General features: G+C 40.2%; 1 pseudogene; it reads right to left on the reverse strand.

Moving 5' to 3' along the window:
• Positions 1 to 502: 502 nt before the first annotated feature.
• Positions 503 to 1453, reverse strand: LOC101429594 (olfactory receptor 6E1-like; annotated as a pseudogene).
• Between the last annotated feature and the right edge of the window lie 9649 nt (positions 1454 to 11102).

The following is an 11102-nucleotide window of genomic DNA, read 5'->3' on the forward strand; positions in this document are numbered from 1 at the left end:
GATAAGAAAGTCTACTTTTGCCACCTGTTAGGTACTTACAGTACTTTTCAGATGCTCTATTAAGTTTCACTGTTATATTATTATTTTGATCCAGTGTTTTAATAACTGATATGTTTTTTTCAAAATTTCTTGGCTTTCCATCTCATTCCTTTTCCATACCTAGATAATGTTACTGAAGTGTATCATAAATATGTTCTTGTTGAGGATATTTTATTTAATCAATTTTGAAAGGATCAAGCAATGAAGGAATGCTTAGTTTATTATAATTTGAAAATGAGGCAAGATTAAGAAACTCACTAGGTTCAGAAACATTAAGATCTGACACAGTAATGGTATACTTAATTTTCTATACACGCCGAACAAGATTGAAAGAGCCAATAATGAGATATATGTAAGAACCACTCTGCATTTGAACAAAAGCCTAAAAACTGACTGTGAGGAAATAGTTCATGAGTATCAGTTTAGAATCTTCATTGGCAAGAGGATCAGGCAAGAGGCAACTTTACATTCTCTGATGTCTACTGCATCCTTCTGAGAGGAGCTTGCTCACCTGCTCCCTAAACACCTGCTTTACCTGTTTGTCCCTTAGGGTGTAGATGACAGGGTTGAGCACTGGGGTCACCACGGCATTGAGCAGGGCCACCACTTTGTTCCTGTCCTCCCCCTATCTGTCTTTGCCTGTCCGGATGTACATGAAGATGCAGCTGCCATAGAAGAGAAACACGACACTGATGTGGGAAGAGCAGGTTGAGAAGGCTGTCTCTACATGGCTGAAGGGATGTGGAGGATGGTGTGGAGGATGTGGCCATAGCAGGTGGCTGTCACAGACAGAGTGCCCAATAAGCTGAAATTGGCCACAACAAAATCCAGAAGTTCTATCTGACTTGTATCTGCACATGAGTTTGAGGAGAGGAAAGTTGTCACAGAAGAAATGATGAATGATATTGGGGCCACAGAATGGCTACTGAACTATGATGAAACTTGGAATGATGATGAGAAGTAATCCTTCCATCCATGAACAAAGGACTAGATGGACACAGACCCTGTTACTCATGATGGTGGCATAGCACAAAGGGTTACAGATGGCCTCATACCTGTCAAAGGACATCACTGCCAGGAGATAAAACTCTGTTGTTCCCAGGAAGAAATAGAGGAAACTCTGTAGGAAGCAACCTGGGAGGGAGATGGTCTTTCTTCCAGTCAGGATGTTGGTCAGCATCTTGGGGAAGATGACTGAGGTGAAGCAGATCTCCAGGACAGCGAAATTGTGGAGGAAGTAGCACATGGGGGTGTGGAGGCGCCTGTCCATGAGGGTAATGACCATGATGAAGAGGTTCCCCATGAGAGTGAGGAGGTAGGTCAGGAGGAGCCCCAGGAGGATGAGCATCTGCAGCTCACAGGCATCTGTGAGCCCCAGCAGGACAAACTCAGTGACACTGGTGCCATTTCCCATGGCTCTCAGGCCCTGTAGGGAAGGCCAGTCAGAGGTGGTCCGCATCAAGAGTTGTGATGTTCTGGGGATCTGAGGACAACTGGAACTGAAAGGAAAGATTAGTGTCTGTTTTTTTCCCACCTCTTTATTTTTAAAAAAATGTTACAGTAAAAAAATATGAGGTCCCCATATACCCCCCACCCCCCTCACCCCACTCTTCCCACGTCAACAACCTCTTTCATCATTGTGGGACATTCATTGCATTTGGAGAATACATTTTGGAGCACTGCTGCACCACATGGATAATGGTTTAAATTGTAGTTTACACTCTCCCCCATTCCACCCAGTGGGCCGTGGTGGGATATACAATGTCCAGCATCTGTCTCTGCAGCACCATCCAGGACAGCTCCAAGTCCTGAAAATGCCCCCGCATCTTATCTCTTCTTCCCTCTCCCTACCCTCAGCAGCTACGGTGGCAACTTTCTCCACATAGTGTCTGTTTTAGCTGAAAGAGCCTTTTACTTCTTTGAGCTACAAGCTCCTCTTTTTTGCTCCCCCCTCAGGCTAGTTGTCCAGATCTCTCAGAGAGTCAGCGTCAACTCACATGCTTTCACCCAATCTAGGATTCAAGAGATTCTTGGGATTTTGTTGGAAAAATTTGCATTCACCAATTCTTTTTCCAACGCTCTTGTTTCTGTTAAGAAACTATATTAAATCCCTTTCCTTCTTTTTTTTTTTAGATCAGGTAGTGTCTTTTCCCATATTCTTCCAAATGCTGGAACAAGTTTCTCAAGTCACCATCACACTGTCTTATCTGGGGTTGGTTACCTGACCTCATGGAGCCTCTATTTCATTGATGGGATTTTTAACAGTCTGTATGTAAATGGTTTCTCCCAGTATAAAATGAATAATGCATGCTAACTCCTAGCCCAGAACTGGTTGCAAACTAAGCACTCACATAATATTAGCTATTTTTGTTTCTCCCATTTGGACGGAAACTCTAGTAGGATAATAAGTATCAGAGAATTGGAGAAAAGATAGTGGGATTTTTGAGCAATATGTGTTTAAATAAAGTGTTAAATTATAAAAATATTGGCACGTTATGGAAAATTCAGGAAATAAAGAGGGATAGAATAAAATCACATTTTGTCTCACAGAGACAACTGCTATTAACACTTTGATGTGTATCTATTGTATTTTTTCTAACTTGCTACTTTTTGGATTATATAGGTATAGTTATGCTCAGAGATTGTCCTATACCTCTTTCTCCTTGCATATTACTATAATAAACTTTCTCATGCTATTGCAAACTTTTTGTTAATACATAATTTTTTGAGAGATATATATGCTATGATGTGAATATAAAGAAGGGGAGAACATGCATTTGTAGATTAGGTATCACCCTTAATACTTTTGCATAATTGCAATAATAATAAATAAAAATAGTAATTTCTGATATTCAAAGTTGTGCATTGATTCAATTTCAATTACAGAGACTATATTTTTGTTTTATCTATCTATTTATCTATCTGTCTATTTTAGAAGGTATTAGGAGTTGAACTGAGACCTTGTACATGCAGAGTGGGGGCTCAACCACTGAACTACACCTGCTGCCAATATATTTTTGTTTTAAATAATTATTATTTCTAGGTCTTACATTGACTAATATTGTCCTCCGAGACCTTTACAGAAATGACAGGTTAAGGCCAAGTTTCTAGAGAGAAGAGCTAATTCTATCCAGGACTAGTGCAGGAACAAATGTGATAAGGTTGAATCAGAGACAAAGTAACATACCTCATAGCTATGTGAAATATGTATGTATTTGATGAAGGACTGGATACAAACATGGATAGATGAGTAAGAATAGGAGAATTGCGGGTGATTTTTCTTTCCTTTTTTATTATTTTTATTATTGTTTTTATAATAAATTAAGTTGAAAGTCATAAAATAAACCAGTACATGAGCTTATTTGGGTGAAAGTTTGGGTGAAACATTTCAGGAAAGACAAAAGGGAAATAAATGGCTTTCCATGAAAATGGTTGGAAAAAGCCTTAGTTATACTACTGACTCAACAACTGAACATGAGTCGGAATATTGAAAGCGATGAAAAAGTCAAGGACATTAGCCATGCCATAGCCTGTCAGTCGACACTTGGAAGCAGACAGCCGGCTTCTAGGCAGAGGGTGTAGAGGGATCAGATTTTCTTTCCTCTAGTCCAAAAATTGCACCATGGCAGTTTACCTCACTAGCTACTATGCACCATACTCGATTGCATTCCAGTGCATTTCTGTTGACAAAGACTTCTGGTTTTCATAAGAAGCTTCTGGAGCTGCAGGTTGCCTAAGGATTTTACTTCTTGGGACTCACCAGAGTTTCAAAGTGAAGGAAGCTCCATAGTTGTAACATGGTCTGCAGATCATGGACACAGGCAAGTCCTGTCCTCTTTGTACTGCCCATGTCTCCAAACCTCCGTGTTGTCCAATGCACCTTGACTCTCCTATCACCAGCATATCACCAGATCTTCTACTCCTGGATAATCCTCAATAACCAGTTTCTCAGGAGGCTACTATGGCTTCTTCCCCAAGCCATTGTCAATGCTGGACCACTTTCCTAGGAAGTGGATGTACACATCTGATTAATTATTCTTCCTTCCCTCCTGGACTATCAGACATCCGTTAATGCAGACTTAGATGACTCATCTTCAGTTGGTCTCAAGAGGCTTCTTGGCTGATGATACTTGCCCATCCAGGTGCACAACGCCCAGAGAAGATTCAGGGTAACTATTCCTGCCAGGCTTAGGGGATTAGGAAGAGTGGTAGTAGTTTAAGATTTGGCTGGAGAGGTGAGCTAGATTCAAGACTTGCAGGGTCTAGAAGACCATGAAGGATGGGTATTATTTTTATCACAATTGGAAGCTATTGGAAGCTTTAAGCAAAGAGTGACATGATCTGGTTTATATTTTCATTATTTATTTATTTTTTGTTTTTTGTTCCTTTTTTTGTTGTTAGTTTTGTTTTTTACTTCTCAGAAGCATGTACCATTTAAAAAGTCAATTTAGGGGAGAAGATGCGGCTCAAGCAGTTGGACACCTGCCTCCCACATGGGTGGTCCCGGGTTCATTTCCTGGTGTCTCCTAAAGAAGATGAGCAAGACAATGAGCTGAAGCTGGTATGGAGAGTTGACATGATAAGATGTCTCAGCCAGATGATGCAGTGAGATGATACAACGAGGAGACACAAGGAGAGACACACCAAGCAGGGAAAGGATGTGACTCAAGGGATTGGGTGCCTCCCTCCCGCATGGGATGTCTGGGGTTTGGTTCCTGGTAGCAGACACAGAGAGTGCACAAGAAACAGACACCGAGAGCAGGCAGCTAGTGCAAACAATGGAGGGTAGGGGGATAAATAAAGAAATAAATCTTTAAAAAAACCAACCAATTTAATGTTTCAAAAGGTGATAGTCACTTTAATCCTGCCACTGTTGTTAGCCTTCATTCTAGGTCACGTACACAAAGGCCAGCGTCAGGTGGATGGCACCACTGAAACGAATGTAGCATAAAAATAGCTGTCTCTATTGGACATCCCTAAGGCAACTTCAAATAGATAAGATTTAGTTGTGAAATATAACCCAATAGGATCATTAAAAGCAGTGAAGAACAAGAGTGTCTTCAGGGCAGATGCTAATGAACTTTCAGTTCTGAATTCCCCGGGCTGCAATGTGTTCAACGTTCAAGGCGACAGGCTGAGCTGGGCACCTTCTCTTTTTAATTTGGTTTGTGTGTGTTTAGCAATTCAATTTTATTGATACATATTAATAAAGCATGCAATCCATCCAAAGTATACAATCAATGGTATTTCTTATAATAGTTGTGCATTCATCAATTCAGTCATTATTAGAAATTTTTCATTATTCCAACAATAATAAAAACCAAAAAATAGACAAACAAAAACTCCTCACTTCTTCAACCTCTCTATACTTCCCCTGGCGATCTAAAGCAGCTTTATGTTTTTAAAAGAGGTTTCTCTGGGGGCAGAGGGAGAAGAGCCTAGAGTAGGCAAAAAGAAGAGGAAAATTGGTGATATTAATGGACCAGATGATAGTGCCAGACATTCCAAGAACCTGTCATTACTTTTGATGAAATGTTGATAGGTTAGGAGGAAAATTAAGGGCCGGCAAAGATAGGTTGAGAGCATGAACAAGGTAATTGTGGCTGGAGGATAAAACTGGTAGGGGTCCAATTCCAAGCACTGGCACAAGAAGTTTTATTTCAGAAACAGGGCAAAAGCCTAGTCGCTATAAATGTAGCACGAAGTTGAATGTGAACTGCTATCAAGTGAAACTGAGGCTGAAACTCACAGGGCTGGACTGGATCTTTGAAAATCTTGTCTGAAGATAGGATTGTCTCAACTTGGAGGCCAGGGTGAAATGAGGAAAGGATACTTACAGAGACCACTCACAGTTTTCACACTGAAACTCTGTTGTTGACACTTTGCCTACCTTGTCCTCTATTAGCCTTTGCTTTCCTACCTTAAATTACTTTCCATTCGATTCATTCAATTTTCATTGATAGCTCACCTTGTTTAAGCTCCCCCATAAACTCAGCAATAAAAAGAAATGGCCTCTTCCCCCATTTTCTCTAGGTGATTAACATACAGAAAGGGTGTTGGATTTTGTAAAATGCCTTTTTTTGCATCAATTGAGATAATTATGTTTTTCCCTCCCTTCATTCTATTAATATGTTGTATTGCATTAATTGATTTCTTATGTTAAGCTACGCTTGTGTTCTTGGGGTAGATCCCACTTGGTCATGATGTATAATCTTTTAATATGTTATTGGATTCAGTTTACCAGTATTTTGTTGAGGATTTTTGCATTTATATTCATAAGGGAAATTGGTTGATAATTTTCTTTTCTTGTGCTGCCTTTATTTGGCTTTGGTATCAGGGTAATGTTAGCCTCGTAGAATCAGTTCAGAAGAATTTCTTTCTCTTCAATTTTTTGGAAGAGTTTTAAAGGATAGGTGTTAATTCTTTGAATATTTGGAGAATTCTCCAGTGAAGACATGTGGTCTTGGACTTTTCTTTGTTGAGGTTTTTTCTGATTACTGATTCATTCTCTTTACTTTTTAAAAAAATTTCTCTCCCCTTCCTCTCCCCTGCCCCACCTATCAGGTGTCTGCTCTCTGTGTCCATTCACTGTGTGTTCTTCTATATCTGCTTGTATTCTTGTCAGCAGCACCGGGAATCTGTGTCTCTTTTTGTTGCATCATCTTGCTGTGTCAGCTCTCTCTGTGTGTGGCCGCCACTCCCGGGCAGGCTGAACTTTCTCTCTCACTGGGCGGCTCTCCTTATGGGGTACAGTCCTTGCCATGGGGCTCCCCTACATGGAGAACACCTCTGCCTGGCAGGGCACTCCTTGTGCGCATCAGCACTGTGCATGGACCAGCTCCACAGGGGTCAAGGGGGCCCTGGGTTTGAACCATGGACGTCCCAAGTGGTGGGTGGATGCTGTACAGGTCAAGGAGGCCCTGGGTTTGAACCATAGACCTCCCATGTGGTAGGTGGATACTTTATCCATTGAGCCAAGTCCGCTTCCCTTATCTCTATTCTGATCTTTATTATTTGTTACTTTTTCTAATGAGTTTAGATTTAGTTTGTTCTTTTTCTAGTTCTTTAAGATGTGAAGTTAGTTTATTGATTTGAGATCTTTCTTATTTTTAAATGTAGGCATTTACAGCTACAAATTTCCCTCTGAGCACTGCCATAAGTTTTCATTTTCACTCATCTCTAAAAATTTCCTGTTTCCCTTGTGATTTCTTCTTTGACCCATTCGTTGTTTAAAAGTTTGTTTAATTTCCACATATTTGGGAATTTTCTTGTTTTCCTTCTGCTATTGATTTACAGTTCCATTCCATTGTGGTTGGAGAAGATTCTTTGTATGATTTTGACCTGGTTTGCATCTTTTGTGGACTCCAGAAAATTATGTTCTTAAGTTAACCCATTTCTGTGCACAGAAGCTGATTGTGTGTGGGACCTTTTAGTTAGACTCATTAAGTGACCTTGATTAGATTATTTGATTAGATTGCTTTTGACTGGACTTTGTCAGTGAAATGTGACCCAGGTTAGAGTGAAGTGGGACCTAGGTTAGGTCTCACCCTCTTCCTGGGGTTTTATTTAAATTGAGAACTGAACACAGAGAGACATACGAAAACAGAGCCACCGTCATCTTTACCCTGCCATGTGAGACAATGGGCTCCAGGTTCACCTACAGCTGCTGAAAGACAGAGAAGCCCTGAGAGGCTCAAGGAGATGAGACCCAAGGAAAGATGCCTGGTCACCCACAGCTAAGCCCCAGGAGAAAATAGAGACTGGCAGACCTGCCATCTTGCCATGTGGTTGGACACCAGTATCATCAGTAGCTGACTTTGGTGAGAAAACATCTCTAGTGGTGCCTTGATTTGGACATTTCACAGCCTCAGAATTGTCTGATTTTACCCTAATAAATCTCCCATTATAAAAGCCAACCCATTTCTGGCTTGGCAGCCCTGAGGCAAACTAAGACAGATTTCAATCCTTTTAAATTTATTGAGACTTGTTTTTGACCTAAATATGGTCTATCCTAGAGAATAATCCATGTGCATATGAGAAGAGTGTGTATTCTGCTATTGTTGGGTAGCATGTTCTATATGTGGTATGCTGGGTAGCTTGTCTGTTAGGTCTAGTTGGTTTATAGTATTGTTTAAGTTCTCTGTTTCATTATTGATCTTTTATCTAGATGTTCTATCCATTATTGAAAGTGGTGTATTGAAGTCTCCAGCTATTATTGTGGAACCATCTATTTCTCCCTTCAAGTTATTGTTTGCTTTATGTACTTCTGGACACTGTTATTGGGTGCATATATGTTTATAATTGTTGTATCTTGTTTGTAATTGTTGGACCATATTATTAAAATGGTCCATCCATATTATTAAAATATATAGTGTCATTCTTTGTCTCTAGTAACAGTTTTTGACTTAGTATCTACTTTGTCTGATATTAGTATAGCCACCCCAGTTCTCTTTGCATCAACTGAGTTGCTGCAAAGTTACTCAGTGGTAAAAAGTGTTATTGTTGGCAAGGAATATTTTTTCCATCCTTTCAATTTTAACCTATTCATGTGTTTGTATCCAAGGTGTCTCCTATAAACAACATATAGTTGGATCATGCCTTTTTAGTCCATTCTGCCAATCTCTGCCTATTGATTGGAGAGTTTATTGCATTTACATTCAAAATAATTACAGAGGGAAGCGGACTTGGCCTAATGGATAGGGCGTCCACCTACCACATGGGAGGTCTGTGGTTCAAACCCCGGGCTTCCTTGACCTGTGTGGAGCTGGTCCAAGTGCAGTGCTGATGCATGCAAAGATTGCTGTGCCATGCAGGGGTGTCCCCCGTGTGGGGGAGTCCCACGTGCAAGGAGTGTGCCCTGTAAGGAGAGCTGCCCAGCATGAAAGAAAGTGCAGCCTGCCCAAGAATGGCACTGCACACACGGAGACCTGGCACAATAAGATGATGCAACAAAAAGAAACACAGATTCCCGGTGCTGCTGCTAAGGATGGAAGTAGTCACGGAAGTACACACAGCAAAATGGACACAGAGAGCAGACAACTGGGGGAGGGGGATGGGGAGAGAAATAAATAAAAAATAAGTCTTTAAAAAGCAAATAAACAAACAAACAAAAAAAACAAAATAATTACAGAGAAGCAGTTGTAGCTCAGTGGTTTGAGCATCTGCTTCCCATGTATAAGATCCTGGGTTCAATCCCCAGTACCTCAAAAAAAAAAAAAAACTTAAAATAATTACTGGTAAGGCAGGACTTACTTCAGCAATTTTGGCATTTGTTTTTGTACATAATATACCTTTTTTGTTCCTCATTTCCTCCATCACTTCCTTCTTTTGTGTATAATTGATACTTAGTAGTGATATAGTTTGAGTCCCTTCTCATTTCCTTTTTTGTACATATTTTTCTTTGAGGTTACCATGGAGTTTATACTTAATATCCTCAATCTAAAACAATGTAGTTTGAATTGACACCAACTGTACTTCAATAGTATACATGCTCTCTGTTCCTATTCCCCTCTGTCCTTCCATTTTATGTTGTTCTCATAAATTATATTTTTATACTTTGTGTGTCCAAAAACATAGAAATATGATTAGTTTTCATGCATTTTTATTTTGGATCATTCAAGAAATAAAAGTAAAGTTACATTCCAAGAATATAAAAAATTGGCGTCTATATTTACCCAGGTGTTTCCTTCATCGTGGTTCTTTATTCTAATAGCTTCAAGTTATTGTATAGTGTCCTTCCTTTTATCTTGAAGGACCCCTTAAGCATTTCTTATAGGGGAGACCTAGTGGTAATGAACTCCCTCAGCTTTTGTTTATCTGTGAATATCTTGATTTCCCCTCACTTTTGAAGGCCAGTTTTTGTTACTTTTCTGGTGGCTCATACAATAAAAAATGTCCCCCATTGACTGCCAGGCCAAAAATATGATTATTTAATTGTCCAAATTATATAGTTTTAAAAATTATGAACTTTTAAAAAGTCATAACATCTTATTCTACCTCAGGCCTATTTCAAATAGGAAATCTTCAAAAAGAAAAGGTACATGTTTTTAGCTTTATCTTTCCTAAATCTATAATGTCCCTCTTCCCTTAACTGGGGCTTCTAACCATTCTAGGGCTATGGTGATGTTATAGGGGGCAGTGGGAGATGGAGAATCTAGAGGAAATAGAAGGTGGCCAGGACAAAAAATGATGTTTTAGTGGTGGAAAGAAGTGGTGAGTGCTCCATATATTTTTTTTTTATTTTTTTATTTTTTTATTTTTTTATTTTATTTATTTATTTTTTTATTGACTTTGTAATAATATTACATTAAAAATATATATGTGAGGTCCCATTCAACCCCACCCCCCCACCCCCCCTCTCCCCCCCCAACAACACTCGTTCCCATCATCATGACACATCCATTGGATTTGGTAAGTACATCTTTGGGCACCTCTGCACCTCATAGACAATGGTCCACATCATGGCCCATACTCTTCTCTATTCCATCCAGTGGGCCCTGTGAGGATCCACGATGTCTGGTGATCACCCCCGAGGCGCCATCCAGGGCAGCTCCACGTCCCAAATACGCCCCCACCTCTCATCTCTTCCTGCCCTTCCCCATACCCATCGTCCACCATGTCCACTTTTCCCAATCCAATGCCACCTCTTCTATGTGGACATTGGATTGGTTGTGTCCATTGCACCTCTATGTCAAGAGGAGGCTCAGATTCCACATGGATGCTGGATGCAATCCTCCCTTTTTCAGTTGTAATCACTCTAGGCTCCATGGTGTGGTGATTGTCCTTCTTCAACTCCATCTTAGCTGAGTGTGGTAAGTCCAATAAATCAGATTGTAGGTGCTGGAGTCTGTTGAGGCTCAGGACCTGGCTATCACATTATCAGTCCAGAGATTCAAATCCCCTAACTATATCTTAAACCCCAACGTTAACTGCACCTCCAGCAGATTAGTATGAAAGTCTTATGAAGGGAGATCCCATCTGAGTCCAGATTCATCACACATAAACACCATTTCCAGAGAGGGGCCATCTGCCCTGGTAGTAAACCCCATCGGCCATGACCATAA

This window comes from Dasypus novemcinctus, chromosome 3 (genome assembly GCF_030445035.2).
Source record: "Dasypus novemcinctus isolate mDasNov1 chromosome 3, mDasNov1.1.hap2, whole genome shotgun sequence".
Taxonomy (NCBI): domain Eukaryota; kingdom Metazoa; phylum Chordata; class Mammalia; order Cingulata; family Dasypodidae; genus Dasypus; species Dasypus novemcinctus.